At 51.6% G+C, this 27,859-nt stretch overlaps 37 non-coding genes across 37 annotated transcripts; 25 read left to right on the top strand and 12 right to left on the bottom strand.

Moving 5' to 3' along the window:
• The first annotated feature begins 561 nt into the window (after window positions 1–561).
• TRNAE-CUC (transfer RNA glutamic acid (anticodon CUC)) lies at window positions 562–633 on the top strand. Its single transcript has one exon. It is a non-coding gene; the product is annotated as a tRNA-Glu (tRNA).
• Window positions 634–1,743: 1,110 nt separating this feature from the next.
• TRNAL-UAA (transfer RNA leucine (anticodon UAA)) lies at window positions 1,744–1,826 on the bottom strand. Its single transcript has one exon. It is a non-coding gene; the product is annotated as a tRNA-Leu (tRNA).
• Window positions 1,827–2,069: 243 nt separating this feature from the next.
• TRNAE-UUC (transfer RNA glutamic acid (anticodon UUC)) lies at window positions 2,070–2,141 on the top strand. The gene has a single exon. It is a non-coding gene; the product is annotated as a tRNA-Glu (tRNA).
• Window positions 2,142–2,766: 625 nt separating this feature from the next.
• Window positions 2,767–2,838, top strand: TRNAE-CUC (transfer RNA glutamic acid (anticodon CUC)). Its single transcript has one exon. It is a non-coding gene; the product is annotated as a tRNA-Glu (tRNA).
• A 1,110-nt stretch (window positions 2,839–3,948) lies between these two features.
• TRNAL-UAA (transfer RNA leucine (anticodon UAA)) lies at window positions 3,949–4,031 on the bottom strand. Its single transcript has one exon. It is a non-coding gene; the product is annotated as a tRNA-Leu (tRNA).
• A 243-nt stretch (window positions 4,032–4,274) lies between these two features.
• On the top strand, window positions 4,275–4,346 carry TRNAE-UUC (transfer RNA glutamic acid (anticodon UUC)). The gene has a single exon. It is a non-coding gene; the product is annotated as a tRNA-Glu (tRNA).
• A 625-nt stretch (window positions 4,347–4,971) lies between these two features.
• On the top strand, window positions 4,972–5,043 carry TRNAE-CUC (transfer RNA glutamic acid (anticodon CUC)). The gene has a single exon. It is a non-coding gene; the product is annotated as a tRNA-Glu (tRNA).
• A 1,101-nt stretch (window positions 5,044–6,144) lies between these two features.
• Window positions 6,145–6,227, bottom strand: TRNAL-UAA (transfer RNA leucine (anticodon UAA)). The gene has a single exon. It is a non-coding gene; the product is annotated as a tRNA-Leu (tRNA).
• A 243-nt stretch (window positions 6,228–6,470) lies between these two features.
• TRNAE-UUC (transfer RNA glutamic acid (anticodon UUC)) lies at window positions 6,471–6,542 on the top strand. The gene has a single exon. It is a non-coding gene; the product is annotated as a tRNA-Glu (tRNA).
• A 625-nt stretch (window positions 6,543–7,167) lies between these two features.
• TRNAE-CUC (transfer RNA glutamic acid (anticodon CUC)) lies at window positions 7,168–7,239 on the top strand. The gene has a single exon. It is a non-coding gene; the product is annotated as a tRNA-Glu (tRNA).
• Window positions 7,240–8,340: 1,101 nt separating this feature from the next.
• Window positions 8,341–8,423, bottom strand: TRNAL-UAA (transfer RNA leucine (anticodon UAA)). The gene has a single exon. It is a non-coding gene; the product is annotated as a tRNA-Leu (tRNA).
• A 243-nt stretch (window positions 8,424–8,666) lies between these two features.
• On the top strand, window positions 8,667–8,738 carry TRNAE-UUC (transfer RNA glutamic acid (anticodon UUC)). Its single transcript has one exon. It is a non-coding gene; the product is annotated as a tRNA-Glu (tRNA).
• Window positions 8,739–9,363: 625 nt separating this feature from the next.
• On the top strand, window positions 9,364–9,435 carry TRNAE-CUC (transfer RNA glutamic acid (anticodon CUC)). Its single transcript has one exon. It is a non-coding gene; the product is annotated as a tRNA-Glu (tRNA).
• A 1,101-nt stretch (window positions 9,436–10,536) lies between these two features.
• Window positions 10,537–10,619, bottom strand: TRNAL-UAA (transfer RNA leucine (anticodon UAA)). Its single transcript has one exon. It is a non-coding gene; the product is annotated as a tRNA-Leu (tRNA).
• Window positions 10,620–10,862: 243 nt separating this feature from the next.
• Window positions 10,863–10,934, top strand: TRNAE-UUC (transfer RNA glutamic acid (anticodon UUC)). Its single transcript has one exon. It is a non-coding gene; the product is annotated as a tRNA-Glu (tRNA).
• Window positions 10,935–11,559: 625 nt separating this feature from the next.
• Window positions 11,560–11,631, top strand: TRNAE-CUC (transfer RNA glutamic acid (anticodon CUC)). Its single transcript has one exon. It is a non-coding gene; the product is annotated as a tRNA-Glu (tRNA).
• Window positions 11,632–12,741: 1,110 nt separating this feature from the next.
• Window positions 12,742–12,824, bottom strand: TRNAL-UAA (transfer RNA leucine (anticodon UAA)). Its single transcript has one exon. It is a non-coding gene; the product is annotated as a tRNA-Leu (tRNA).
• Window positions 12,825–13,067: 243 nt separating this feature from the next.
• TRNAE-UUC (transfer RNA glutamic acid (anticodon UUC)) lies at window positions 13,068–13,139 on the top strand. The gene has a single exon. It is a non-coding gene; the product is annotated as a tRNA-Glu (tRNA).
• A 625-nt stretch (window positions 13,140–13,764) lies between these two features.
• Window positions 13,765–13,836, top strand: TRNAE-CUC (transfer RNA glutamic acid (anticodon CUC)). Its single transcript has one exon. It is a non-coding gene; the product is annotated as a tRNA-Glu (tRNA).
• Window positions 13,837–14,934: 1,098 nt separating this feature from the next.
• TRNAL-UAA (transfer RNA leucine (anticodon UAA)) lies at window positions 14,935–15,017 on the bottom strand. Its single transcript has one exon. It is a non-coding gene; the product is annotated as a tRNA-Leu (tRNA).
• A 243-nt stretch (window positions 15,018–15,260) lies between these two features.
• Window positions 15,261–15,332, top strand: TRNAE-UUC (transfer RNA glutamic acid (anticodon UUC)). Its single transcript has one exon. It is a non-coding gene; the product is annotated as a tRNA-Glu (tRNA).
• A 625-nt stretch (window positions 15,333–15,957) lies between these two features.
• On the top strand, window positions 15,958–16,029 carry TRNAE-CUC (transfer RNA glutamic acid (anticodon CUC)). The gene has a single exon. It is a non-coding gene; the product is annotated as a tRNA-Glu (tRNA).
• Window positions 16,030–17,139: 1,110 nt separating this feature from the next.
• On the bottom strand, window positions 17,140–17,222 carry TRNAL-UAA (transfer RNA leucine (anticodon UAA)). The gene has a single exon. It is a non-coding gene; the product is annotated as a tRNA-Leu (tRNA).
• A 243-nt stretch (window positions 17,223–17,465) lies between these two features.
• TRNAE-UUC (transfer RNA glutamic acid (anticodon UUC)) lies at window positions 17,466–17,537 on the top strand. Its single transcript has one exon. It is a non-coding gene; the product is annotated as a tRNA-Glu (tRNA).
• A 625-nt stretch (window positions 17,538–18,162) lies between these two features.
• On the top strand, window positions 18,163–18,234 carry TRNAE-CUC (transfer RNA glutamic acid (anticodon CUC)). Its single transcript has one exon. It is a non-coding gene; the product is annotated as a tRNA-Glu (tRNA).
• A 1,110-nt stretch (window positions 18,235–19,344) lies between these two features.
• Window positions 19,345–19,427, bottom strand: TRNAL-UAA (transfer RNA leucine (anticodon UAA)). The gene has a single exon. It is a non-coding gene; the product is annotated as a tRNA-Leu (tRNA).
• A 243-nt stretch (window positions 19,428–19,670) lies between these two features.
• Window positions 19,671–19,742, top strand: TRNAE-UUC (transfer RNA glutamic acid (anticodon UUC)). The gene has a single exon. It is a non-coding gene; the product is annotated as a tRNA-Glu (tRNA).
• Window positions 19,743–20,367: 625 nt separating this feature from the next.
• TRNAE-CUC (transfer RNA glutamic acid (anticodon CUC)) lies at window positions 20,368–20,439 on the top strand. The gene has a single exon. It is a non-coding gene; the product is annotated as a tRNA-Glu (tRNA).
• Window positions 20,440–21,549: 1,110 nt separating this feature from the next.
• TRNAL-UAA (transfer RNA leucine (anticodon UAA)) lies at window positions 21,550–21,632 on the bottom strand. Its single transcript has one exon. It is a non-coding gene; the product is annotated as a tRNA-Leu (tRNA).
• Window positions 21,633–21,875: 243 nt separating this feature from the next.
• On the top strand, window positions 21,876–21,947 carry TRNAE-UUC (transfer RNA glutamic acid (anticodon UUC)). Its single transcript has one exon. It is a non-coding gene; the product is annotated as a tRNA-Glu (tRNA).
• A 625-nt stretch (window positions 21,948–22,572) lies between these two features.
• Window positions 22,573–22,644, top strand: TRNAE-CUC (transfer RNA glutamic acid (anticodon CUC)). The gene has a single exon. It is a non-coding gene; the product is annotated as a tRNA-Glu (tRNA).
• Window positions 22,645–23,754: 1,110 nt separating this feature from the next.
• Window positions 23,755–23,837, bottom strand: TRNAL-UAA (transfer RNA leucine (anticodon UAA)). Its single transcript has one exon. It is a non-coding gene; the product is annotated as a tRNA-Leu (tRNA).
• Window positions 23,838–24,080: 243 nt separating this feature from the next.
• On the top strand, window positions 24,081–24,152 carry TRNAE-UUC (transfer RNA glutamic acid (anticodon UUC)). Its single transcript has one exon. It is a non-coding gene; the product is annotated as a tRNA-Glu (tRNA).
• A 625-nt stretch (window positions 24,153–24,777) lies between these two features.
• Window positions 24,778–24,849, top strand: TRNAE-CUC (transfer RNA glutamic acid (anticodon CUC)). Its single transcript has one exon. It is a non-coding gene; the product is annotated as a tRNA-Glu (tRNA).
• Window positions 24,850–25,959: 1,110 nt separating this feature from the next.
• On the bottom strand, window positions 25,960–26,042 carry TRNAL-UAA (transfer RNA leucine (anticodon UAA)). Its single transcript has one exon. It is a non-coding gene; the product is annotated as a tRNA-Leu (tRNA).
• A 243-nt stretch (window positions 26,043–26,285) lies between these two features.
• On the top strand, window positions 26,286–26,357 carry TRNAE-UUC (transfer RNA glutamic acid (anticodon UUC)). The gene has a single exon. It is a non-coding gene; the product is annotated as a tRNA-Glu (tRNA).
• A 625-nt stretch (window positions 26,358–26,982) lies between these two features.
• Window positions 26,983–27,054, top strand: TRNAE-CUC (transfer RNA glutamic acid (anticodon CUC)). Its single transcript has one exon. It is a non-coding gene; the product is annotated as a tRNA-Glu (tRNA).
• Window positions 27,055–27,859: the final 805 nt, after the last annotated feature.

Genomic DNA, 27,859 nt, shown 5'->3' with positions numbered 1-27,859 from the left:
AAAAGGTACCCCTACCCATGAATGAAAGAGGAGGAAAGGGACTGGGTCCCCTGTGCCCCAGGTTGTTTTGCTCCCATTGCCCTCAGCCACCTTTATGCGCACGCACTCCTCCACCCAGTCTGGTGCTCTATGTGTGTGTAAAGTGCAGTACCAGCTCACCAGAAAGGTAAATTGCTGGAAACCCCTGCTGTGATGCATACATCTACTTTGGAGCACTCTTCTCCCTTGCACTCTTGAATCGCTTAAGAGCAATGTATTCTTCCAGCAAGCTGAATAACGAGACAGGGTTGAGAAAGTGTTCCAGCTGTCTGTGCGCCATCAGCAGCCACTAGGTGTCCCTCTTGTGTTTTCCCGTGGATCCCGATTGTACAGGAATTCATCGGTTCAGTAGCAAGGGGGAGAGGATGGCCTGTGCTTGGAAGTGACAGACAGTCGGGTGGCATTATGAGGATTTTTTCAATTTCTGATTCATATGTGCTGTAGAGAAAAATAAGCTTTCAGCCCCCATGAGCTTTGTCATTCGGAAAGCAGTGTATGAACTTTTGCTGCATGGCACTGGGCTCCCTGGTGGTCTAGTGGTTAGGATTCGGCGCTCTCACCGCCGCGGCCCGGGTTCGATTCCCGGTCAGGGAAAAGTCCTTCTTCTTCCCGTCAAAACTTTTCCTTCCCGTAGGTCGCGGGCTTCTCAAAATGAAGTTGCTTTCTGACTCACAGTTTCCCTAGCATCACGCAGTATAGCTCCAAATATCATTTTCGCAAGGTCCCTTTATAGCTGCTTTCCACAGCGGGAGGAAAGTCACTTGTGTAAGGCTCTTGAGCAAGTGAGACCCTGTATTCCAAAGTGCAATTCCTTTTGTAGGCTTCTGACCACATGGCGTGCGGCAGGAAGTCTCCTTTGACAGGCCTGCAGTTTTTTTTCCAAATGGCATCCTGGACCCATTGCAACCCACCTTTTTGCTAAAATGGAAGTCTGGATCTGGGTAAGAAAAAACTGAGCTGCACGTACGGAAAAAAGCAGAGGCCAGCCACAGGGAGGGTGTGGCCAGGGCTGTCTGATTTGCATACTGACCTGTGGCATCTTGGGAATGTATAGGCTTTGGAGCTTAACGGGTGCTGCAGGGGTCTGCCTGGCTGGAGAGATGCCTGTCTGGTACACCCCTCAGGACAGACGGTGCCTTCCGTTCGAACATGGAGGGTGAGGGACATGGGTCACCCTCTTATACAGGGGTGTGGCTGTGGGCAGGATGGGTTGTGGGGGACCCGTCAGGGCATTGCCCGTTTGGAAGCCCGTTCGGAAGGCCAGAGGAGGCGGGGGCAGGGAACTCTCCTCAATTTTCCCCCAGAGGTTTGGGGAAAAGCCTTTGCACGTTTGAGCCAGCCGGGCCTGCATCAGCAGATCCTGCTCCTCTGGCAAGGGAGAGCTTGTAGGTGAAATCAAAAAAGGGGAGAAATCTGCAAGAGCCGGGTTAAAAAATTCCAGGGGCAGACCCATGTTCCCCAGGAAGCAAGTACTTCCTCCTGCTCCCTTCAGTGGGAAAAGATATAGGAGGTGTATTTCTCTAAGCAGGGGATCTGCGTAGATGGCACTGCATTGCTTTGGGAAGCATCCATGCTGGTAGCAGAATAGCAGCAGACCCCACCGCTGAGACTTGAATGGGGACTGTTGGAGAGGGGCAGTGGAAGGGCGCAGGAAAATGCTTTTCAAAAGCATCTGCACTTTCTTACAAAGCAGCTGAAAACCCATACCAGGAATGGGGCTCGAACCCATGCGGACAAACGTCCATTGGATCTTAAGTCCAACGCCTTAACCACTCGGCCACCATGGTGAGACCCAAGGCCCAGCTTTACTCAACTCCCTTTTTCTGCTGGCTGCTGCAGCAACGGCTGTCCAGCAAGAGCTGTTTGCGGAGTTAAAAGGCTTTTGCAGGAGGCTAAAGGTAAATGCTTATGACAAACACACTGTGTGACACCTAACTTTCTCCCACTCGGACTTTACGGGCAATTTTTATATTAGAGTTAGCTTAGTCACAATAAGGGGGTGAGCAAGGCAAGCACACAATAGCATCTCCTCCCTGGTGGTCTAGTGGCTAGGATTCGGCGCTTTCACCGCCGCGGCCTGGGTTCGATTCCCTGTGAGGGAAGATACCTCTAAAGCATAGATTTGAGTGTTTTGTCCCAGTAGCTTTTTTTAAACGAAGGTCCTTAAAAAGGTACCCCTACCCATGAATGAAAGAGGAGGAAAGGGACTGGGTCCCCTGTGCCCCAGGTTGTTTTGCTCCCATTGCCCTCAGCCACCTTTATGCGCACGCACTCCTCCACCCAGTCTGGTGCTCTATGTGTGTGTAAAGTGCAGTACCAGCTCACCAGAAAGGTAAATTGCTGGAAACCCCTGCTGTGATGCATACATCTACTTTGGAGCACTCTTCTCCCTTGCACTCTTGAATCGCTTAAGAGCAATGTATTCTTCCAGCAAGCTGAATAACGAGACAGGGTTGAGAAAGTGTTCCAGCTGTCTGTGCGCCATCAGCAGCCACTAGGTGTCCCTCTTGTGTTTTCCCGTGGATCCCGATTGTACAGGAATTCATCGGTTCAGTAGCAAGGGGGAGAGGATGGCCTGTGCTTGGAAGTGACAGACAGTCGGGTGGCATTATGAGGATTTTTTCAATTTCTGATTCATATGTGCTGTAGAGAAAAATAAGCTTTCAGCCCCCATGAGCTTTGTCATTCGGAAAGCAGTGTATGAACTTTTGCTGCATGGCACTGGGCTCCCTGGTGGTCTAGTGGTTAGGATTCGGCGCTCTCACCGCCGCGGCCCGGGTTCGATTCCCGGTCAGGGAAAAGTCCTTCTTCTTCCCTTCAAAACTTTTCCTTCCCGTAGGTCGCGGGCTTCTCAAAATGAAGTTGCTTTCTGACTCACAGTTTCCCTAGCATCACGCAGTATAGCTCCAAATATCATTTTCGCAAGGTCCCTTTATAGCTGCTTTCCACAGCGGGAGGAAAGTCACTTGTGTAAGGCTCTTGAGCAAGTGAGACCCTGTATTCCAAAGTGCAATTCCTTTTGTAGGCTTCTGACCACATGGCGTGCGGCAGGAAGTCTCCTTTGACAGGCCTGCAGTTTTTTTTCCAAATGGCATCCTGGACCCATTGCAACCCACCTTTTTGCTAAAATGGAAGTCTGGATCTGGGTAAGAAAAAACTGAGCTGCATGTACGGAAAAAAGCAGAGGCCAGCCACAGGGAGGGTGTGGCCAGGGCTGTCTGATTTGCATACTGACCTGTGGCATCTTGGGAATGTATAGGCTTTGGAGCTTAACGGGTGCTGCAGGGGTCTGCCTGGCTGGAGAGATGCCTGTCTGGTACACCCCTCAGGACAGACGGTGCCTTCCGTTCGAACATGGAGGGTGAGGGACATGGGTCACCCTCTTATACAGGGGTGTGGCTGTGGGCAGGACGGGTTGTGGGGGACCCATCAGGGCATTGCCCGTTTGGAAGCCCGTTCGGAAGGCGAGAGGAGGCGGGGGCAGGGAACTCTCCTCAATTTTCCCCCAGAGGTTTGGGGAAAAGCCTTTGCACGTTTGAGCCAGCCGGGCCTGCATCAGCAGATCCTGCTCCTCTGGCAAGGGAGAGCTTGTAGGTGAAATCAAAAAAGGGGAGAAATCTGCAAGAGCCGGGTTAAAAAATTCCAGGGGCAGACCCATGTTCCCCAGGAAGCAAGTACTTCCTCCTGCTCCCTTCAGTGGGAAAAGATATAGGAGGTGTATTTCTCTAAGCAGGGGATCTGCGTAGATGGCACTGCATTGCTTTGGGAAGCATCCATGCTGGTAGCAGAATAGCAGCAGACCCCACAGCTGAGACTTGAATGGGGACTGTTGGAGAGGGGCAGTGGAAGGGCGCAGGAAAATGCTTTTCAAAAGCATCTGCACTTTCTTACAAAGCAGCTGAAAACCCATACCAGGAATGGGGCTCGAACCTATGCGGACAAACGTCCATTGGATCTTAAGTCCAACGCCTTAACCACTCGGCCACCCTGGTGAGACCCAAGGCCCAGCTTTACTCAACTCCCTTTTTCTGCTGGCTGCTGCAGCACCGGCTGTCCAGCAAGAGCTGTTTGCGGAGTTAAAAGGCTTTTGCAGGAGGCTAAAGGTAAATGCTTATGACAAACACACTGTGTGACACCTAACTTTCTCCCACTCGGACTTTACGGGCAATTTTTATATTGGAGTTAGCTTAGTCACAATAAGGAGGTGAGCAAGGCAAGCACACAAGAGCATCTCCTCCCTGGTGGTCTAGTGGCTAGGATTCGGCGCTTTCACCGCCGCGGCCCGGGTTCGATTCCCGGTCAGGGAAGATACCTCTAAAGCATAGATTTGAGTGTTTTGTCCCAGTAGCTTTTTTTAAACGAAGGTCCTTAAAAAGGTACCCCTACCCATGAACGAAAGAGGAGGAAAGGGACTGGGTCCCCTGTGCCCCAGGTTGTTTTGCTCCCATTGCCCTCAGCCACCTTTATGCGCACGCACTCCTCTACCCAGTCTGGTGCTCTATGTGTGTGTAAAGTGCAGTACCAGCTCACCAGAAAGGTAAATTGCTGGAAACCCCTGCTGTGATGCATACATCTACTTTGGAGCACTCTTCTCCCTTGCACTCTTGAATCGCTTAAGAGCAATGTATTCTTCCAGCAAGCTGAATAACGAGACAGGGTTGAGAAAGTGTTCCAGCTGTCTGTGCGCCATCAGCAGCCACTAGGTGTCCCTCTTGTGTTTTCCCGTGGATCCCGATTGTACAGGAATTCATCGGTTCAGTAGCAAGGGGGAGAGGATGGCCTGTGCTTGGAAGTGACAGACAGTCGGGTGGCATTATGAGGATTTTTTCAATTTCTGATTCATATGTGCTGTAGAGAAAAATAAGCTTTCAGCCCCCATGAGCTTTGTCATTCGGAAAGCAGTGTATGAACTTTTGCTGCATGGCACTGGGCTCCCTGGTGGTCTAGTGGTTAGGATTCGGCGCTCTCACCGCCGCGGCCCGGGTTCGATTCCCGGTCAGGGAAAAGTCCTTCTTCTGCCCTTGAAAACTTTTCCTTCCCGTAGGTCGCGGGCTTCTCAAAATGAAGTTGCTTTCTGACTCACAGTTTGCCTAGCATCACGCAGTATAGCTCCAAATATCATTTTCGCAAGGTCCCTTTATAGCTGCTTTCCACAACGGGAGGAAAGTCACTTGTGCAAGGCTCTTGAGCAAGTGAGACCCTGTATTCCAAAGTGCAATTCCTTTTGTAGGCTTCTGACCACATGGCGTGCGGCAGGAAGTCTCCTTTGACAGGCCTGCAGGCTTTGTTTCCAAATGGCATCCTGGACCCATTGCAACCCACCTTTTTGCTAAAATGGAAGTCTGGATCTGGGTAAGAAAAAACTGAGCTGCATGTACGGAAAAAAGCAGACGCCAGCCACAGGGAGGGTGTGGCCAGGGCAGTCTGATTTGCATACTGACCTGTGGCATCTTGGGAATGTATAGACTTTGGAGCTTAACGGGTGCTGCAGGGGTCTGCCTGGCTGGAGAGATGCCTGTCTGGTACACCCCTCAGGACAGACGGTGCCTTCCGTTCGAACATGGAGGGTGAGGGACATGGGTCACCCTCTTATACAGGGGTGTGGCTGTGGGCAGGACGGGTTGTGGGGGACCCGTCAGGGCATTGCCCGTTTGGAAGCCCGTTCGGAAGGCGAGAGGAGGGAACTCTCCTCAATTTTCCCCCAGAGGTTTGGGGAAAAGCCTTTGCACGTTTGAGCCAGCCGGGCCTGCATCAGCAGATCCTGCTCCTCTGGCAAGGGAGAGCTTGTAGGTGAAATCAAAAAAGGGGAGAAATCTGCAAGAGCCGGGTTAAAAAATTCCAGGGGCAGACCCATGTTCCCCAGGAAGCAAGTACTTCCTCCTGCTCCCTTCAGTGGGAAAAGATATAGGAGGTGTATTTCTCTAAGCAGGGGATCTGCGTAGATGGCACTGCATTGCTTTGGGAAGCATCCATGCTGGTAGCAGAATAGCAGCAGACCCCACAGCTGAGACTTGAATGGGGACTGTTGGAGAGGGGCAGTGGAAGGGCGCAGGAAAATGCTTTTCAAAAGCATCTGCACTTTCTTACAAAGCAGCTGAAAACCCATACCAGGAATGGGGCTCGAACCCATGCGGACAAACGTCCATTGGATCTTAAGTCCAACGCCTTAACCACTCGGCCACCCTGGTGAGACCCAAGGCCCAGCTTTACTCAACTCCCTTTTTCTGCTGGCTGCTGCAGCACCGGCTGTCCAGCAAGAGCTGTTTGCGGAGTTAAAAGGCTTTTGCAGGAGGCTAAAGGTAAATGCTTATGACAAACACACTGTGTGACACCTAACTTTCTCCCACTCGGACTTTACGGGCAATTTTTATATTGGAGTTAGCTTAGTCACAATAAGGAGGTGAGCAAGGCAAGCACACAAGAGCATCTCCTCCCTGGTGGTCTAGTGGCTAGGATTCGGCGCTTTCACCGCCGCGGCCCGGGTTCGATTCCCGGTCAGGGAAGATACCTCTAAAGCATAGATTTGAGTGTTTTGTCCCAGTAGCTTTTTTTAAACGAAGGTCCTTAAAAAGGTACCCCTACCCATGAACGAAAGAGGAGGAAAGGGACTGGGTCCCCTGTGCCCCAGGTTGTTTTGCTCCCATTGCCCTCAGCCACCTTTATGCGCACGCACTCCTCTACCCAGTCTGGTGCTCTATGTGTGTGTAAAGTGCAGTACCAGCTCACCAGAAAGGTAAATTGCTGGAAACCCCTGCTGTGATGCATACATCTACTTTGGAGCACTCTTCTCCCTTGCACTCTTGAATCGCTTAAGAGCAATGTATTCTTCCAGCAAGCTGAATAACGAGACAGGGTTGAGAAAGTGTTCCAGCTGTCTGTGCGCCATCAGCAGCCACTAGGTGTCCCTCTTGTGTTTTCCCGTGGATCCCGATTGTACAGGAATTCATCGGTTCAGTAGCAAGGGGGAGAGGATGGCCTGTGCTTGGAAGTGACAGACAGTCGGGTGGCATTATGAGGATTTTTTCAATTTCTGATTCATATGTGCTGTAGAGAAAAATAAGCTTTCAGCCCCCATGAGCTTTGTCATTCGGAAAGCAGTGTATGAACTTTTGCTGCATGGCACTGGGCTCCCTGGTGGTCTAGTGGTTAGGATTCGGCGCTCTCACCGCCGCGGCCCGGGTTCGATTCCCGGTCAGGGAAAAGTCCTTCTTCTGCCCTTGAAAACTTTTCCTTCCCGTAGGTCGCGGGCTTCTCAAAATGAAGTTGCTTTCTGACTCACAGTTTGCCTAGCATCACGCAGTATAGCTCCAAATATCATTTTCGCAAGGTCCCTTTATAGCTGCTTTCCACAACGGGAGGAAAGTCACTTGTGCAAGGCTCTTGAGCAAGTGAGACCCTGTATTCCAAAGTGCAATTCCTTTTGTAGGCTTCTGACCACATGGCGTGCGGCAGGAAGTCTCCTTTGACAGGCCTGCAGGCTTTGTTTCCAAATGGCATCCTGGACCCATTGCAACCCACCTTTTTGCTAAAATGGAAGTCTGGATCTGGGTAAGAAAAAACTGAGCTGCATGTACGGAAAAAAGCAGACGCCAGCCACAGGGAGGGTGTGGCCAGGGCAGTCTGATTTGCATACTGACCTGTGGCATCTTGGGAATGTATAGGCTTTGGAGCTTAACGGGTGCTGCAGGGGTCTGCCTGGCTGGAGAGATGCCTGTCTGGTACACCCCTCAGGACAGACGGTGCCTTCCGTTCGAACATGGAGGGTGAGGGACATGGGTCACCCTCTTATACAGGGGTGTGGCTGTGGGCAGGACGGGTTGTGGGGGACCCGTCAGGGCATTGCCCGTTTGGAAGCCCGTTCGGAAGGCGAGAGGAGGGAACTCTCCTCAATTTTCCCCCAGAGGTTTGGGGAAAAGCCTTTGCACGTTTGAGCCAGCCGGGCCTGCATCAGCAGATCCTGCTCCTCTGGCAAGGGAGAGCTTGTAGGTGAAATCAAAAAAGGGGAGAAATCTGCAAGAGCCGGGTTAAAAAATTCCAGGGGCAGACCCATGTTCCCCAGGAAGCAAGTACTTCCTCCTGCTCCCTTCAGTGGGAAAAGATATAGGAGGTGTATTTCTCTAAGCAGGGGATCTGCGTAGATGGCACTGCATTGCTTTGGGAAGCATCCATGCTGGTAGCAGAATAGCAGCAGACCCCACAGCTGAGACTTGAATGGGGACTGTTGGAGAGGGGCAGTGGAAGGGCGCAGGAAAATGCTTTTCAAAAGCATCTGCACTTTCTTACAAAGCAGCTGAAAACCCATACCAGGAATGGGGCTCGAACCCATGCGGACAAACGTCCATTGGATCTTAAGTCCAACGCCTTAACCACTCGGCCACCCTGGTGAGACCCAAGGCCCAGCTTTACTCAACTCCCTTTTTCTGCTGGCTGCTGCAGCACCGGCTGTCCAGCAAGAGCTGTTTGCGGAGTTAAAAGGCTTTTGCAGGAGGCTAAAGGTAAATGCTTATGACAAACACACTGTGTGACACCTAACTTTCTCCCACTCGGACTTTACGGGCAATTTTTATATTGGAGTTAGCTTAGTCACAATAAGGAGGTGAGCAAGGCAAACACACAAGAGCATCTCCTCCCTGGTGGTCTAGTGGCTAGGATTCGGCGCTTTCACCGCCGCGGCCCGGGTTCGATTCCCGGTCAGGGAAGATACCTCTAAAGCATAGATTTGAGTGTTTTGTCCCAGTAGCTTTTTTTAAACGAAGGTCCTTAAAAAGGTACCCCTACCCATGAACGAAAGAGGAGGAAAGGGACTGGGTCCCCTGTGCCCCAGGTTGTTTTGCTCCCATTGCCCTCAGCCACCTTTATGCGCACGCACTCCTCTACCCAGTCTGGTGCTCTATGTGTGTGTAAAGTGCAGTACCAGCTCACCAGAAAGGTAAATTGCTGGAAACCCCTGCTGTGATGCATACATCTACTTTGGAGCACTCTTCTCCCTTGCACTCTTGAATCGCTTAAGAGCAATGTATTCTTCCAGCAAGCTGAATAACGAGACAGGGTTGAGAAAGTGTTCCAGCTGTCTGTGCGCCATCAGCAGCCACTAGGTGTCCCTCTTGTGTTTTCCCGTGGATCCCGATTGTACAGGAATTCATCGGTTCAGTAGCAAGGGGGAGAGGATGGCCTGTGCTTGGAAGTGACAGACAGTCGGGTGGCATTATGAGGATTTTTTCAATTTCTGATTCATATGTGCTGTAGAGAAAAATAAGCTTTCAGCCCCCATGAGCTTTGTCATTCGGAAAGCAGTGTATGAACTTTTGCTGCATGGCACTGGGCTCCCTGGTGGTCTAGTGGTTAGGATTCGGCGCTCTCACCGCCGCGGCCCGGGTTCGATTCCCGGTCAGGGAAAAGTCCTTCTTCTGCCCTTGAAAACTTTTCCTTCCCGTAGGTCGCGGGCTTCTCAAAATGAAGTTGCTTTCTGACTCACAGTTTGCCTAGCATCACGCAGTATAGCTCCAAATATCATTTTCGCAAGGTCCCTTTATAGCTGCTTTCCACAACGGGAGGAAAGTCACTTGTGCAAGGCTCTTGAGCAAGTGAGACCCTGTATTCCAAAGTGCAATTCCTTTTGTAGGCTTCTGACCACATGGCGTGCGGCAGGAAGTCTCCTTTGACAGGCCTGCAGGCTTTGTTTCCAAATGGCATCCTGGACCCATTGCAACCCACCTTTTTGCTAAAATGGAAGTCTGGATCTGGGTAAGAAAAAACTGGGCTGCACGTACGGAAAAAAGCAGACGCCAGCCACAGGGAGGGTGTGGCCAGGGCAGTCTGATTTGCATACTGACCTGTGGCATCTTGGGAATGTATAGGCTTTGGAGCTTAACGGGTGCTGCAGGGGTCTGCCTGGCTGGAGAGATGCCTGTCTGGTACACCCCTCAGGACAGACGGTGCCTTCCGTTCGAACATGGAGGGTGAGGGACATGGGTCACCCTCTTATACAGGGGTGTGGCTGTGGGCAGGACGGGTTGTGGGGGACCCGTCAGGGCATTGCCCGTTTGGAAGCCCGTTCGGAAGGCGAGAGGAGGGAACTCTCCTCAATTTTCCCCCAGAGGTTTGGGGAAAAGCCTTTGCACGTTTGAGCCAGCCGGGCCTGCATCAGCAGATCCTGCTCCTCTGGCAAGGGAGAGCTTGTAGGTGAAATCAAAAAAGGGGAGAAATCTGCAAGAGCCGGGTTAAAAAATTCCAGGGGCAGACCCATGTTCCCCAGGAAGCAAGTACTTCCTCCTGCTCCCTTCAGTGGGAAAAGATATAGGAGGTGTATTTCTCTAAGCAGGGGATCTGCGTAGATGGCACTGCATTGCTTTGGGAAGCATCCATGCTGGTAGCAGAATAGCAGCAGACCCCACAGCTGAGACTTGAATGGGGACTGTTGGAGAGGGGCAGTGGAAGGGCGCAGGAAAATGCTTTTCAAAAGCATCTGCACTTTCTTACAAAGCAGCTGAAAACCCATACCAGGAATGGGGCTCGAACCCATGCGGACAAACGTCCATTGGATCTTAAGTCCAACGCCTTAACCACTCGGCCACCCTGGTGAGACCCAAGGCCCAGCTTTACTCAACTCCCTTTTTCTGCTGGCTGCTGCAGCACCGGCTGTCCAGCAAGAGCTGTTTGCGGAGTTAAAAGGCTTTTGCAGGAGGCTAAAGGTAAATGCTTATGACAAACACACTGTGTGACACCTAACTTTCTCCCACTCGGACTTTACGGGCAATTTTTATATTGGAGTTAGCTTAGTCACAATAAGGAGGTGAGCAAGGCAAGCACACAAGAGCATCTCCTCCCTGGTGGTCTAGTGGCTAGGATTCGGCGCTTTCACCGCCGCGGCCCGGGTTCGATTCCCGGTCAGGGAAGATACCTCTAAAGCATAGATTTGAGTGTTTTGTCCCAGTAGCTTTTTTTAAACGAAGGTCCTTAAAAAGGTACCCCTACCCATGAACGAAAGAGGAGGAAAGGGACTGGGTCCACTGTGCCCCAGGTTGTTTTGCTCCCATTGCCCTCAGCCACCTTTATGCGCACGCACTCCTCCACCCAGTCTGGTGCTCTATGTGTGTGTAAAGTGCAGTACCAGCTCACCAGAAAGGTAAATTGCTGGAAACCCCTGCTGTGATGCATACATCTACTTTGGAGCACTCTTCTCCCTTGCACTCTTGAATCGCTTAAGAGCAATGTATTCTTCCAGCAAGCTGAATAACGAGACAGGGTTGAGAAAGTGTTCCAGCTGTCTGTGCGCCATCAGCAGCCACTAGGTGTCCCTCTTGTGTTTTCCCGTGGATCCCGATTGTACAGGAATTCATCGGTTCAGTAGCAAGGGGGAGAGGATGGCCTGTGCTTGGAAGGGACAGACAGTCGGGTGGCATTATGAGGATTTTTTCAATTTCTGATTCATATGTGCTGTAGAGAAAAATAAGCTTTCAGCCCCCATGAGCTTTGTCATTCGGAAAGCAGTGTATGAACTTTTGCTGCATGGCACTGGGCTCCCTGGTGGTCTAGTGGTTAGGATTCGGCGCTCTCACCGCCGCGGCCCGGGTTCGATTCCCGGTCAGGGAAAAGTCCTTCTTCTTCCCTTCAAAACTTTTCCTTCCCGTAGGTCGCGGGCTTCTCAAAATGAAGTTGCTTTCTGACTCACAGTTTCCCTAGCATCACGCAGTATAGCTCCAAATATCATTTTCGCAAGGTCCCTTTATAGCTGCTTTCCACAGCGGGAGGAAAGTCACTTGTGTAAGGCTCTTGAGCAAGTGAGACCCTGTATTCCAAAGTGCAATTCCTTTTGTAGGCTTCTGACCACATGGCGTGCGGCAGGAAGTCTCCTTTGACAGGCCTGCAGTTTTTTTTCCAAATGGCATCCTGGACCCATTGCAACCCACCTTTTTGCTAAAATGGAAGTCTGGATCTGGGTAAGAAAAAACTGAGCTGCATGTACGGAAAAAAGCAGAGGCCAGCCACAGGGAGGGTGTGGCCAGGGCTGTCTGATTTGCATACTGACCTGTGGCATCTTGGGAATGTATAGGCTTTGGAGCTTAACGGGTGCTGCAGGGGTCTGCCTGGCTGGAGAGATGCCTGTCTGGTACACCCCTCAGGACAGACGGTGCCTTCCGTTCGAACATGGAGGGTGAGGGACATGGGTCACCCTCTTATACAGGGGTGTGGCTGTGGGCAGGATGGGTTGTGGGGGACCCGTCAGGGCATTGCCCGTTTGGAAGCCCGTTCGGAAGGCCAGAGGAGGCGGGGGCAGGGAACTCTCCTCAATTTTCCCCCAGAGGTTTGGGGAAAAGCCTTTGCACGTTTGAGCCAGCCGGGCCTGCATCAGCAGATCCTGCTCCTCTGGCAAGGGAGAGCTTGTAGGTGAAATCAAAAAAGGGGAGAAATCTGCAAGAGCCGGGTTAAAAAATTCCAGGGGCAGACCCATGTTCCCCAGGAAGCAAGTACTTCCTCCTGCTCCCTTCAGTGGGAAAAGATATAGGAGGTGTATTTCTCTAAGCAGGGGATCTGCGTAGATGGCACTGCATTGCTTTGGGAAGCATCCATGCTGGTAGCAGAATAGCAGCAGACCCCACAGCTGAGACTTGAATGGGGACTGTTGGAGAGGGGCAGTGGAAGGGCGCAGGAAAATGCTTTTCAAAAGCATCTGCACTTTCTTACAAAGCAGCTGAAAACCCATACCAGGAATGGGGCTCGAACCCATGCGGACAAACGTCCATTGGATCTTAAGTCCAACGCCTTAACCACTCGGCCACCCTGGTGAGACCCAAGGCCCAGCTTTACTCAACTCCCTTTTTCTGCTGGCTGCTGCAGCACCGGCTGTCCAGCAAGAGCTGTTTGCGGAGTTAAAAGGCTTTTGCAGGAGGCTAAAGGTAAATGCTTATGACAAACACACTGTGTGACACCTAACTTTCTCCCACTCGGACTTTACGGGCAATTTTTATATTGGAGTTAGCTTAGTCACAATAAGGAGGTGAGCAAGGCAAGCACACAAGAGCATCTCCTCCCTGGTGGTCTAGTGGCTAGGATTCGGCGCTTTCACCGCCGCGGCCCGGGTTCGATTCCCGGTCAGGGAAGATACCTCTAAAGCATAGATTTGAGTGTTTTGTCCCAGTAGCTTTTTTTAAACGAAGGTCCTTAAAAAGGTACCCCTACCCATGAACGAAAGAGGAGGAAAGGGACTGGGTCCACTGTGCCCCAGGTTGTTTTGCTCCCATTGCCCTCAGCCACCTTTATGCGCACGCACTCCTCCACCCAGTCTGGTGCTCTATGTGTGTGTAAAGTGCAGTACCAGCTCACCAGAAAGGTAAATTGCTGGAAACCCCTGCTGTGATGCATACATCTACTTTGGAGCACTCTTCTCCCTTGCACTCTTGAATCGCTTAAGAGCAATGTATTCTTCCAGCAAGCTGAATAACGAGACAGGGTTGAGAAAGTGTTCCAGCTGTCTGTGCGCCATCAGCAGCCACTAGGTGTCCCTCTTGTGTTTTCCCGTGGATCCCGATTGTACAGGAATTCATCGGTTCAGTAGCAAGGGGGAGAGGATGGCCTGTGCTTGGAAGGGACAGACAGTCGGGTGGCATTATGAGGATTTTTTCAATTTCTGATTCATATGTGCTGTAGAGAAAAATAAGCTTTCAGCCCCCATGAGCTTTGTCATTCGGAAAGCAGTGTATGAACTTTTGCTGCATGGCACTGGGCTCCCTGGTGGTCTAGTGGTTAGGATTCGGCGCTCTCACCGCCGCGGCCCGGGTTCGATTCCCGGTCAGGGAAAAGTCCTTCTTCTTCCCTTCAAAACTTTTCCTTCCCGTAGGTCGCGGGCTTCTCAAAATGAAGTTGCTTTCTGACTCACAGTTTCCCTAGCATCACGCAGTATAGCTCCAAATATCATTTTCGCAAGGTCCCTTTATAGCTGCTTTCCACAGCGGGAGGAAAGTCACTTGTGTAAGGCTCTTGAGCAAGTGAGACCCTGTATTCCAAAGTGCAATTCCTTTTGTAGGCTTCTGACCACATGGCGTGCGGCAGGAAGTCTCCTTTGACAGGCCTGCAGTTTTTTTTCCAAATGGCATCCTGGACCCATTGCAACCCACCTTTTTGCTAAAATGGAAGTCTGGATCTGGGTAAGAAAAAACTGAGCTGCATGTACGGAAAAAAGCAGAGGCCAGCCACAGGGAGGGTGTGGCCAGGGCTGTCTGATTTGCATACTGACCTGTGGCATCTTGGGAATGTATAGGCTTTGGAGCTTAACGGGTGCTGCAGGGGTCTGCCTGGCTGGAGAGATGCCTGTCTGGTACACCCCTCAGGACAGACGGTGCCTTCCGTTCGAACATGGAGGGTGAGGGACATGGGTCACCCTCTTATACAGGGGTGTGGCTGTGGGCAGGATGGGTTGTGGGGGACCCGTCAGGGCATTGCCCGTTCGGAAGGCCAGAGGAGGCGGGGGCAGGGAACTCTCCTCAATTTTCCCCCAGAGGTTTGGGGAAAAGCCTTTGCACGTTTGAGCCAGCCGGGCCTGCATCAGCAGATCCTGCTCCTCTGGCAAGGGAGAGCTTGTAGGTGAAATCAAAAAAGGGGAGAAATCTGCAAGAGCCGGGTTAAAAAATTCCAGGGGCAGACCCATGTTCCCCAGGAAGCAAGTACTTCCTCCTGCTCCCTTCAGTGGGAAAAGATATAGGAGGTGTATTTCTCTAAGCAGGGGATCTGCGTAGATGGCACTGCATTGCTTTGGGAAGCATCCATGCTGGTAGCAGAATAGCAGCAGACCCCACAGCTGAGACTTGAATGGGGACTGTTGGAGAGGGGCAGTGGAAGGGCGCAGGAAAATGCTTTTCAAAAGCATCTGCACTTTCTTACAAAGCAGCTGAAAACCCATACCAGGAATGGGGCTCGAACCCATGCGGACAAACGTCCATTGGATCTTAAGTCCAACGCCTTAACCACTCGGCCACCCTGGTGAGACCCAAGGCCCAGCTTTACTCAACTCCCTTTTTCTGCTGGCTGCTGCAGCACCGGCTGTCCAGCAAGAGCTGTTTGCGGAGTTAAAAGGCTTTTGCAGGAGGCTAAAGGTAAATGCTTATGACAAACACACTGTGTGACACCTAACTTTCTCCCACTCGGACTTTACGGGCAATTTTTATATTGGAGTTAGCTTAGTCACAATAAGGAGGTGAGCAAGGCAAACACACAAGAGCATCTCCTCCCTGGTGGTCTAGTGGCTAGGATTCGGCGCTTTCACCGCCGCGGCCCGGGTTCGATTCCCGGTCAGGGAAGATACCTCTAAAGCATAGATTTGAGTGTTTTGTCCCAGTAGCTTTTTTTAAACGAAGGTCCTTAAAAAGGTACCCCTACCCATGAACGAAAGAGGAGGAAAGGGACTGGGTCCCCTGTGCCCCAGGTTGTTTTGCTCCCATTGCCCTCAGCCACCTTTATGCGCACGCACTCCTCTACCCAGTCTGGTGCTCTATGTGTGTGTAAAGTGCAGTACCAGCTCACCAGAAAGGTAAATTGCTGGAAACCCCTGCTGTGATGCATACATCTACTTTGGAGCACTCTTCTCCCTTGCACTCTTGAATCGCTTAAGAGCAATGTATTCTTCCAGCAAGCTGAATAACGAGACAGGGTTGAGAAAGTGTTCCAGCTGTCTGTGCGCCATCAGCAGCCACTAGGTGTCCCTCTTGTGTTTTCCCGTGGATCCCGATTGTACAGGAATTCATCGGTTCAGTAGCAAGGGGGAGAGGATGGCCTGTGCTTGGAAGTGACAGACAGTCGGGTGGCATTATGAGGATTTTTTCAATTTCTGATTCATATGTGCTGTAGAGAAAAATAAGCTTTCAGCCCCCATGAGCTTTGTCATTCGGAAAGCAGTGTATGAACTTTTGCTGCATGGCACTGGGCTCCCTGGTGGTCTAGTGGTTAGGATTCGGCGCTCTCACCGCCGCGGCCCGGGTTCGATTCCCGGTCAGGGAAAAGTCCTTCTTCTGCCCTTGAAAACTTTTCCTTCCCGTAGGTCGCGGGCTTCTCAAAATGAAGTTGCTTTCTGACTCACAGTTTGCCTAGCATCACGCAGTATAGCTCCAAATATCATTTTCGCAAGGTCCCTTTATAGCTGCTTTCCACAGCGGGAGGAAAGTCACTTGTGTAAGGCTCTTGAGCAAGTGAGACCCTGTATTCCAAAGTGCAATTCCTTTTGTAGGCTTCTGACCACATGGCGTGCGGCAGGAAGTCTCCTTTGACAGGCCTGCAGTTTTTTTTCCAAATGGCATCCTGGACCCATTGCAACCCACCTTTTTGCTAAAATGGAAGTCTGGATCTGGGTAAGAAAAAACTGAGCTGCATGTACGGAAAAAAGCAGAGGCCAGCCACAGGGAGGGTGTGGCCAGGGCTGTCTGATTTGCATACTGACCTGTGGCATCTTGGGAATGTATAGGCTTTGGAGCTTAACGGGTGCTGCAGGGGTCTGCCTGGCTGGAGAGATGCCTGTCTGGTACACCCCTCAGGACAGACGGTGCCTTCCGTTCGAACATGGAGGGTGAGGGACATGGGTCACCCTCTTATACAGGGGTGTGGCTGTGGGCAGGATGGGTTGTGGGGGACCCGTCAGGGCATTGCCCGTTTGGAAGCCCGTTCGGAAGGCCAGAGGAGGCGGGGGCAGGGAACTCTCCTCAATTTTCCCCCAGAGGTTTGGGGAAAAGCCTTTGCACGTTTGAGCCAGCCGGGCCTGCATCAGCAGATCCTGCTCCTCTGGCAAGGGAGAGCTTGTAGGTGAAATCAAAAAAGGGGAGAAATCTGCAAGAGCCGGGTTAAAAAATTCCAGGGGCAGACCCATGTTCCCCAGGAAGCAAGTACTTCCTCCTGCTCCCTTCAGTGGGAAAAGATATAGGAGGTGTATTTCTCTAAGCAGGGGATCTGCGTAGATGGCACTGCATTGCTTTGGGAAGCATCCATGCTGGTAGCAGAATAGCAGCAGACCCCACAGCTGAGACTTGAATGGGGACTGTTGGAGAGGGGCAGTGGAAGGGCGCAGGAAAATGCTTTTCAAAAGCATCTGCACTTTCTTACAAAGCAGCTGAAAACCCATACCAGGAATGGGGCTCGAACCCATGCGGACAAACGTCCATTGGATCTTAAGTCCAACGCCTTAACCACTCGGCCACCCTGGTGAGACCCAAGGCCCAGCTTTACTCAACTCCCTTTTTCTGCTGGCTGCTGCAGCACCGGCTGTCCAGCAAGAGCTGTTTGCGGAGTTAAAAGGCTTTTGCAGGAGGCTAAAGGTAAATGCTTATGACAAACACACTGTGTGACACCTAACTTTCTCCCACTCGGACTTTACGGGCAATTTTTATATTGGAGTTAGCTTAGTCACAATAAGGAGGTGAGCAAGGCAAACACACAAGAGCATCTCCTCCCTGGTGGTCTAGTGGCTAGGATTCGGCGCTTTCACCGCCGCGGCCCGGGTTCGATTCCCGGTCAGGGAAGATACCTCTAAAGCATAGATTTGAGTGTTTTGTCCCAGTAGCTTTTTTTAAACGAAGGTCCTTAAAAAGGTACCCCTACCCATGAACGAAAGAGGAGGAAAGGGACTGGGTCCCCTGTGCCCCAGGTTGTTTTGCTCCCATTGCCCTCAGCCACCTTTATGCGCACGCACTCCTCTACCCAGTCTGGTGCTCTATGTGTGTGTAAAGTGCAGTACCAGCTCACCAGAAAGGTAAATTGCTGGAAACCCCTGCTGTGATGCATACATCTACTTTGGAGCACTCTTCTCCCTTGCACTCTTGAATCGCTTAAGAGCAATGTATTCTTCCAGCAAGCTGAATAACGAGACAGGGTTGAGAAAGTGTTCCAGCTGTCTGTGCGCCATCAGCAGCCACTAGGTGTCCCTCTTGTGTTTTCCCGTGGATCCCGATTGTACAGGAATTCATCGGTTCAGTAGCAAGGGGGAGAGGATGGCCTGTGCTTGGAAGTGACAGACAGTCGGGTGGCATTATGAGGATTTTTTCAATTTCTGATTCATATGTGCTGTAGAGAAAAATAAGCTTTCAGCCCCCATGAGCTTTGTCATTCGGAAAGCAGTGTATGAACTTTTGCTGCATGGCACTGGGCTCCCTGGTGGTCTAGTGGTTAGGATTCGGCGCTCTCACCGCCGCGGCCCGGGTTCGATTCCCGGTCAGGGAAAAGTCCTTCTTCTGCCCTTGAAAACTTTTCCTTCCCGTAGGTCGCGGGCTTCTCAAAATGAAGTTGCTTTCTGACTCACAGTTTGCCTAGCATCACGCAGTATAGCTCCAAATATCATTTTCGCAAGGTCCCTTTATAGCTGCTTTCCACAGCGGGAGGAAAGTCACTTGTGTAAGGCTCTTGAGCAAGTGAGACCCTGTATTCCAAAGTGCAATTCCTTTTGTAGGCTTCTGACCACATGGCGTGCGGCAGGAAGTCTCCTTTGACAGGCCTGCAGTTTTTTTTCCAAATGGCATCCTGGACCCATTGCAACCCACCTTTTTGCTAAAATGGAAGTCTGGATCTGGGTAAGAAAAAACTGAGCTGCATGTACGGAAAAAAGCAGAGGCCAGCCACAGGGAGGGTGTGGCCAGGGCTGTCTGATTTGCATACTGACCTGTGGCATCTTGGGAATGTATAGGCTTTGGAGCTTAACGGGTGCTGCAGGGGTCTGCCTGGCTGGAGAGATGCCTGTCTGGTACACCCCTCAGGACAGACGGTGCCTTCCGTTCGAACATGGAGGGTGAGGGACATGGGTCACCCTCTTATACAGGGGTGTGGCTGTGGGCAGGATGGGTTGTGGGGGACCCGTCAGGGCATTGCCCGTTTGGAAGCCCGTTCGGAAGGCCAGAGGAGGCGGGGGCAGGGAACTCTCCTCAATTTTCCCCCAGAGGTTTGGGGAAAAGCCTTTGCACGTTTGAGCCAGCCGGGCCTGCATCAGCAGATCCTGCTCCTCTGGCAAGGGAGAGCTTGTAGGTGAAATCAAAAAAGGGGAGAAATCTGCAAGAGCCGGGTTAAAAAATTCCAGGGGCAGACCCATGTTCCCCAGGAAGCAAGTACTTCCTCCTGCTCCCTTCAGTGGGAAAAGATATAGGAGGTGTATTTCTCTAAGCAGGGGATCTGCGTAGATGGCACTGCATTGCTTTGGGAAGCATCCATGCTGGTAGCAGAATAGCAGCAGACCCCACAGCTGAGACTTGAATGGGGACTGTTGGAGAGGGGCAGTGGAAGGGCGCAGGAAAATGCTTTTCAAAAGCATCTGCACTTTCTTACAAAGCAGCTGAAAACCCATACCAGGAATGGGGCTCGAACCCATGCGGACAAACGTCCATTGGATCTTAAGTCCAACGCCTTAACCACTCGGCCACCCTGGTGAGACCCAAGGCCCAGCTTTACTCAACTCCCTTTTTCTGCTGGCTGCTGCAGCACCGGCTGTCCAGCAAGAGCTGTTTGCGGAGTTAAAAGGCTTTTGCAGGAGGCTAAAGGTAAATGCTTATGACAAACACACTGTGTGACACCTAACTTTCTCCCACTCGGACTTTACGGGCAATTTTTATATTGGAGTTAGCTTAGTCACAATAAGGAGGTGAGCAAGGCAAGCACACAAGAGCATCTCCTCCCTGGTGGTCTAGTGGCTAGGATTCGGCGCTTTCACCGCCGCGGCCCGGGTTCGATTCCCGGTCAGGGAAGATACCTCTAAAGCATAGATTTGAGTGTTTTGTCCCAGTAGCTTTTTTTAAACGAAGGTCCTTAAAAAGGTACCCCTACCCATGAACGAAAGAGGAGGAAAGGGACTGGGTCCACTGTGCCCCAGGTTGTTTTGCTCCCATTGCCCTCAGCCACCTTTATGCGCACGCACTCCTCCACCCAGTCTGGTGCTCTATGTGTGTGTAAAGTGCAGTACCAGCTCACCAGAAAGGTAAATTGCTGGAAACCCCTGCTGTGATGCATACATCTACTTTGGAGCACTCTTCTCCCTTGCACTCTTGAATCGCTTAAGAGCAATGTATTCTTCCAGCAAGCTGAATAACGAGACAGGGTTGAGAAAGTGTTCCAGCTGTCTGTGCGCCATCAGCAGCCACTAGGTGTCCCTCTTGTGTTTTCCCGTGGATCCCGATTGTACAGGAATTCATCGGTTCAGTAGCAAGGGGGAGAGGATGGCCTGTGCTTGGAAGGGACAGACAGTCGGGTGGCATTATGAGGATTTTTTCAATTTCTGATTCATATGTGCTGTAGAGAAAAATAAGCTTTCAGCCCCCATGAGCTTTGTCATTCGGAAAGCAGTGTATGAACTTTTGCTGCATGGCACTGGGCTCCCTGGTGGTCTAGTGGTTAGGATTCGGCGCTCTCACCGCCGCGGCCCGGGTTCGATTCCCGGTCAGGGAAAAGTCCTTCTTCTTCCCTTCAAAACTTTTCCTTCCCGTAGGTCGCGGGCTTCTCAAAATGAAGTTGCTTTCTGACTCACAGTTTCCCTAGCATCACGCAGTATAGCTCCAAATATCATTTTCGCAAGGTCCCTTTATAGCTGCTTTCCACAGCGGGAGGAAAGTCACTTGTGTAAGGCTCTTGAGCAAGTGAGACCCTGTATTCCAAAGTGCAATTCCTTTTGTAGGCTTCTGACCACATGGCGTGCGGCAGGAAGTCTCCTTTGACAGGCCTGCAGTTTTTTTTCCAAATGGCATCCTGGACCCATTGCAACCCACCTTTTTGCTAAAATGGAAGTCTGGATCTGGGTAAGAAAAAACTGAGCTGCATGTACGGAAAAAAGCAGAGGCCAGCCACAGGGAGGGTGTGGCCAGGGCTGTCTGATTTGCATACTGACCTGTGGCATCTTGGGAATGTATAGGCTTTGGAGCTTAACGGGTGCTGCAGGGGTCTGCCTGGCTGGAGAGATGCCTGTCTGGTACACCCCTCAGGACAGACGGTGCCTTCCGTTCGAACATGGAGGGTGAGGGACATGGGTCACCCTCTTATACAGGGGTGTGGCTGTGGGCAGGATGGGTTGTGGGGGACCCGTCAGGGCATTGCCCGTTTGGAAGCCCGTTCGGAAGGCCAGAGGAGGCGGGGGCAGGGAACTCTCCTCAATTTTCCCCCAGAGGTTTGGGGAAAAGCCTTTGCACGTTTGAGCCAGCCGGGCCTGCATCAGCAGATCCTGCTCCTCTGGCAAGGGAGAGCTTGTAGGTGAAATCAAAAAAGGGGAGAAATCTGCAAGAGCCGGGTTAAAAAATTCCAGGGGCAGACCCATGTTCCCCAGGAAGCAAGTACTTCCTCCTGCTCCCTTCAGTGGGAAAAGATATAGGAGGTGTATTTCTCTAAGCAGGGGATCTGCGTAGATGGCACTGCATTGCTTTGGGAAGCATCCATGCTGGTAGCAGAATAGCAGCAGACCCCACAGCTGAGACTTGAATGGGGACTGTTGGAGAGGGGCAGTGGAAGGGCGCAGGAAAATGCTTTTCAAAAGCATCTGCACTTTCTTACAAAGCAGCTGAAAACCCATACCAGGAATGGGGCTCGAACCCATGCGGACAAACGTCCATTGGATCTTAAGTCCAACGCCTTAACCACTCGGCCACCCTGGTGAGACCCAAGGCCCAGCTTTACTCAACTCCCTTTTTCTGCTGGCTGCTGCAGCACCGGCTGTCCAGCAAGAGCTGTTTGCGGAGTTAAAAGGCTTTTGCAGGAGGCTAAAGGTAAATGCTTATGACAAACACACTGTGTGACACCTAACTTTCTCCCACTCGGACTTTACGGGCAATTTTTATATTGGAGTTAGCTTAGTCACAATAAGGAGGTGAGCAAGGCAAACACACAAGAGCATCTCCTCCCTGGTGGTCTAGTGGCTAGGATTCGGCGCTTTCACCGCCGCGGCCCGGGTTCGATTCCCAGTCAGGGAAGATACCTCTAAAGCATAGATTTGAGTGTTTTGTCCCAGTAGCTTTTTTTAAACGAAGGTCCTTAAAAAGGTACCCCTACCCATGAACGAAAGAGGAGGAAAGGGACTGGGTCCCCTGTGCCCCAGGTTGTTTTGCTCCCATTGCCCTCAGCCACCTTTATGCGCACGCACTCCTCTACCCAGTCTGGTGCTCTATGTGTGTGTAAAGTGCAGTACCAGCTCACCAGAAAGGTAAATTGCTGGAAACCCCTGCTGTGATGCATACATCTACTTTGGAGCACTCTTCTCCCTTGCACTCTTGAATCGCTTAAGAGCAATGTATTCTTCCAGCAAGCTGAATAACGAGACAGGGTTGAGAAAGTGTTCCAGCTGTCTGTGCGCCATCAGCAGCCACTAGGTGTCCCTCTTGTGTTTTCCCGTGGATCCCGATTGTACAGGAATTCATCGGTTCAGTAGCAAGGGGGAGAGGATGGCCTGTGCTTGGAAGTGACAGACAGTCGGGTGGCATTATGAGGATTTTTTCAATTTCTGATTCATATGTGCTGTAGAGAAAAATAAGCTTTCAGCCCCCATGAGCTTTGTCATTCGGAAAGCAGTGTATGAACTTTTGCTGCATGGCACTGGGCTCCCTGGTGGTCTAGTGGTTAGGATTCGGCGCTCTCACCGCCGCGGCCCGGGTTCGATTCCCGGTCAGGGAAAAGTCCTTCTTCTGCCCTTGAAAACTTTTCCTTCCCGTAGGTCGCGGGCTTCTCAAAATGAAGTTGCTTTCTGACTCACAGTTTGCCTAGCATCACGCAGTATAGCTCCAAATATCATTTTCGCAAGGTCCCTTTATAGCTGCTTTCCACAGCGGGAGGAAAGTCACTTGTGTAAGGCTCTTGAGCAAGTGAGACCCTGTATTCCAAAGTGCAATTCCTTTTGTAGGCTTCTGACCACATGGCGTGCGGCAGGAAGTCTCCTTTGACAGGCCTGCAGTTTTTTTTCCAAATGGCATCCTGGACCCATTGCAACCCACCTTTTTGCTAAAATGGAAGTCTGGATCTGGGTAAGAAAAAACTGAGCTGCATGTACGGAAAAAAGCAGAGGCCAGCCACAGGGAGGGTGTGGCCAGGGCTGTCTGATTTGCATACTGACCTGTGGCATCTTGGGAATGTATAGGCTTTGGAGCTTAACGGGTGCTGCAGGGGTCTGCCTGGCTGGAGAGATGCCTGTCTGGTACACCCCTCAGGACAGACGGTGCCTTCCGTTCGAACATGGAGGGTGAGGGACATGGGTCACCCTCTTATACAGGGGTGTGGCTGTGGGCAGGATGGGTTGTGGGGGACCCGTCAGGGCATTGCCCGTTTGGAAGCCCGTTCGGAAGGCCAGAGGAGGCGGGGGCAGGGAACTCTCCTCAATTTTCCCCCAGAGGTTTGGGGAAAAGCCTTTGCACGTTTGAGCCAGCCGGGCCTGCATCAGCAGATCCTGCTCCTCTGGCAAGGGAGAGCTTGTAGGTGAAATCAAAAAAGGGGAGAAATCTGCAAGAGCCGGGTTAAAAAATTCCAGGGGCAGACCCATGTTCCCCAGGAAGCAAGTACTTCCTCCTGCTCCCTTCAGTGGGAAAAGATATAGGAGGTGTATTTCTCTAAGCAGGGGATCTGCGTAGATGGCACTGCATTGCTTTGGGAAGCATCCATGCTGGTAGCAGAATAGCAGCAGACCCCACAGCTGAGACTTGAATGGGGACTGTTGGAGAGGGGCAGTGGAAGGGCGCAGGAAAATGCTTTTCAAAAGCATCTGCACTTTCTTACAAAGCAGCTGAAAACCCATACCAGGAATGGGGCTCGAACCCATGCGGACAAACGTCCATTGGATCTTAAGTCCAACGCCTTAACCACTCGGCCACCCTGGTGAGACCCAAGGCCCAGCTTTACTCAACTCCCTTTTTCTGCTGGCTGCTGCAGCACCGGCTGTCCAGCAAGAGCTGTTTGCGGAGTTAAAAGGCTTTTGCAGGAGGCTAAAGGTAAATGCTTATGACAAACACACTGTGTGACACCTAACTTTCTCCCACTCGGACTTTACGGGCAATTTTTATATTGGAGTTAGCTTAGTCACAATAAGGAGGTGAGCAAGGCAAACACACAAGAGCATCTCCTCCCTGGTGGTCTAGTGGCTAGGATTCGGCGCTTTCACCGCCGCGGCCCGGGTTCGATTCCCGGTCAGGGAAGATACCTCTAAAGCATAGATTTGAGTGTTTTGTCCCAGTAGCTTTTTTTAAACGAAGGTCCTTAAAAAGGTACCCCTACCCATGAACGAAAGAGGAGGAAAGGGACTGGGTCCCCTGTGCCCCAGGTTGTTTTGCTCCCATTGCCCTCAGCCACCTTTATGCGCACGCACTCCTCTACCCAGTCTGGTGCTCTATGTGTGTGTAAAGTGCAGTACCAGCTCACCAGAAAGGTAAATTGCTGGAAACCCCTGCTGTGATGCATACATCTACTTTGGAGCACTCTTCTCCCTTGCACTCTTGAATCGCTTAAGAGCAATGTATTCTTCCAGCAAGCTGAATAACGAGACAGGGTTGAGAAAGTGTTCCAGCTGTCTGTGCGCCATCAGCAGCCACTAGGTGTCCCTCTTGTGTTTTCCCGTGGATCCCGATTGTACAGGAATTCATCGGTTCAGTAGCAAGGGGGAGAGGATGGCCTGTGCTTGGAAGGGACAGACAGTCGGGTGGCATTATGAGGATTTTTTCAATTTCTGATTCATATGTGCTGTAGAGAAAAATAAGCTTTCAGCCCCCATGAGCTTTGTCATTCGGAAAGCAGTGTATGAACTTTTGCTGCATGGCACTGGGCTCCCTGGTGGTCTAGTGGTTAGGATTCGGCGCTCTCACCGCCGCGGCCCGGGTTCGATTCCCGGTCAGGGAAAAGTCCTTCTTCTGCCCTTGAAAACTTTTCCTTCCCGTAGGTCGCGGGCTTCTCAAAATGAAGTTGCTTTCTGACTCACAGTTTGCCTAGCATCACGCAGTATAGCTCCAAATATCATTTTCGCAAGGTCCCTTTATAGCTGCTTTCCACAGCGGGAGGAAAGTCACTTGTGTAAGGCTCTTGAGCAAGTGAGACCCTGTATTCCAAAGTGCAATTCCTTTTGTAGGCTTCTGACCACATGGCGTGCGGCAGGAAGTCTCCTTTGACAGGCCTGCAGTTTTTTTTCCAAATGGCATCCTGGACCCATTGCAACCCACCTTTTTGCTAAAATGGAAGTCTGGATCTGGGTAAGAAAAAACTGAGCTGCATGTACGGAAAAAAGCAGAGGCCAGCCACAGGGAGGGTGTGGCCAGGGCTGTCTGATTTGCATACTGACCTGTGGCATCTTGGGAATGTATAGGCTTTGGAGCTTAACGGGTGCTGCAGGGGTCTGCCTGGCTGGAGAGATGCCTGTCTGGTACACCCCTCAGGACAGACGGTGCCTTCCGTTCGAACATGGAGGGTGAGGGACATGGGTCACCCTCTTATACAGGGGTGTGGCTGTGGGCAGGATGGGTTGTGGGGGACCCGTCAGGGCATTGCCCGTTTGGAAGCCCGTTCGGAAGGCCAGAGGAGGCGGGGGCAGGGAACTCTCCTCAATTTTCCCCCAGAGGTTTGGGGAAAAGCCTTTGCACGTTTGAGCCAGCCGGGCCTGCATCAGCAGATCCTGCTCCTCTGGCAAGGGAGAGCTTGTAGGTGAAATCAAAAAAGGGGAGAAATCTGCAAGAGCCGGGTTAAAAAATTCCAGGGGCAGACCCATGTTCCCCAGGAAGCAAGTACTTCCTCCTGCTCCCTTCAGTGGGAAAAGATATAGGAGGTGTATTTCTCTAAGCAGGGGATCTGCGTAGATGGCACTGCATTGCTTTGGGAAGCATCCATGCTGGTAGCAGAATAGCAGCAGACCCCACAGCTGAGACTTGAATGGGGACTGTTGGAGAGGGGCAGTGGAAGGGCGCAGGAAAATGCTTTTCAAAAGCATCTGCACTTTCTTACAAAGCAGCTGAAAACCCATACCAGGAATGGGGCTCGAACCCATGCGGACAAACGTCCATTGGATCTTAAGTCCAACGCCTTAACCACTCGGCCACCCTGGTGAGACCCAAGGCCCAGCTTTACTCAACTCCCTTTTTCTGCTGGCTGCTGCAGCACCGGCTGTCCAGCAAGAGCTGTTTGCGGAGTTAAAAGGCTTTTGCAGGAGGCTAAAGGTAAATGCTTATGACAAACACACTGTGTGACACCTAACTTTCTCCCACTCGGACTTTACGGGCAATTTTTATATTGGAGTTAGCTTAGTCACAATAAGGAGGTGAGCAAGGCAAGCACACAAGAGCATCTCCTCCCTGGTGGTCTAGTGGCTAGGATTCGGCGCTTTCACCGCCGCGGCCCGGGTTCGATTCCCGGTCAGGGAAGATACCTCTAAAGCATAGATTTGAGTGTTTTGTCCCAGTAGCTTTTTTTAAACGAAGGTCCTTAAAAAGGTACCCCTACCCATGAACGAAAGAGGAGGAAAGGGACTGGGTCCACTGTGCCCCAGGTTGTTTTGCTCCCATTGCCCTCAGCCACCTTTATGCGCACGCACTCCTCCACCCAGTCTGGTGCTCTATGTGTGTGTAAAGTGCAGTACCAGCTCACCAGAAAGGTAAATTGCTGGAAACCCCTGCTGTGATGCATACATCTACTTTGGAGCACTCTTCTCCCTTGCACTCTTGAATCGCTTAAGAGCAATGTATTCTTCCAGCAAGCTGAATAACGAGACAGGGTTGAGAAAGTGTTCCAGCTGTCTGTGCGCCATCAGCAGCCACTAGGTGTCCCTCTTGTGTTTTCCCGTGGATCCCGATTGTACAGGAATTCATCGGTTCAGTAGCAAGGGGGAGAGGATGGCCTGTGCTTGGAAGGGACAGACAGTCGGGTGGCATTATGAGGATTTTTTCAATTTCTGATTCATATGTGCTGTAGAGAAAAATAAGCTTTCAGCCCCCATGAGCTTTGTCATTCGGAAAGCAGTGTATGAACTTTTGCTGCATGGCACTGGGCTCCCTGGTGGTCTAGTGGTTAGGATTCGGCGCTCTCACCGCCGCGGCCCGGGTTCGATTCCCGGTCAGGGAAAAGTCCTTCTTCTTCCCTTCAAAACTTTTCCTTCCCGTAGGTCGCGGGCTTCTCAAAATGAAGTTGCTTTCTGACTCACAGTTTCCCTAGCATCACGCAGTATAGCTCCAAATATCATTTTCGCAAGGTCCCTTTATAGCTGCTTTCCACAGCGGGAGGAAAGTCACTTGTGTAAGGCTCTTGAGCAAGTGAGACCCTGTATTCCAAAGTGCAATTCCTTTTGTAGGCTTCTGACCACATGGCGTGCGGCAGGAAGTCTCCTTTGACAGGCCTGCAGTTTTTTTTCCAAATGGCATCCTGGACCCATTGCAACCCACCTTTTTGCTAAAATGGAAGTCTGGATCTGGGTAAGAAAAAACTGAGCTGCATGTACGGAAAAAAGCAGAGGCCAGCCACAGGGAGGGTGTGGCCAGGGCTGTCTGATTTGCATACTGACCTGTGGCATCTTGGGAATGTATAGGCTTTGGAGCTTAACGGGTGCTGCAGGGGTCTGCCTGGCTGGAGAGATGCCTGTCTGGTACACCCCTCAGGACAGACGGTGCCTTCCGTTCGAACATGGAGGGTGAGGGACATGGGTCACCCTCTTATACAGGGGTGTGGCTGTGGGCAGGATGGGTTGTGGGGGACCCGTCAGGGCATTGACCGTTTGGAAGCCCGTTCGGAAGGCGAGAGGAGGCGGGGGCAGGGAACTCTCCTCAATTTTCCCCCAGAGGTTTGGGGAAAAGCCTTTGCACGTTTGAGCCAGCCGGGCCTGCATCAGCAGATCCTGCTCCTCTGGCAAGGGAGAGCTTGTAGGTGAAATCAA

This window comes from Lissotriton helveticus, chromosome 4_1 (genome assembly GCF_964261635.1).
Source record: "Lissotriton helveticus chromosome 4_1, aLisHel1.1, whole genome shotgun sequence".
Taxonomy (NCBI): Eukaryota; Metazoa; Chordata; class Amphibia; order Caudata; family Salamandridae; genus Lissotriton; species Lissotriton helveticus.
This window is presented reverse-complemented; position numbering and strand designations above follow the sequence as displayed.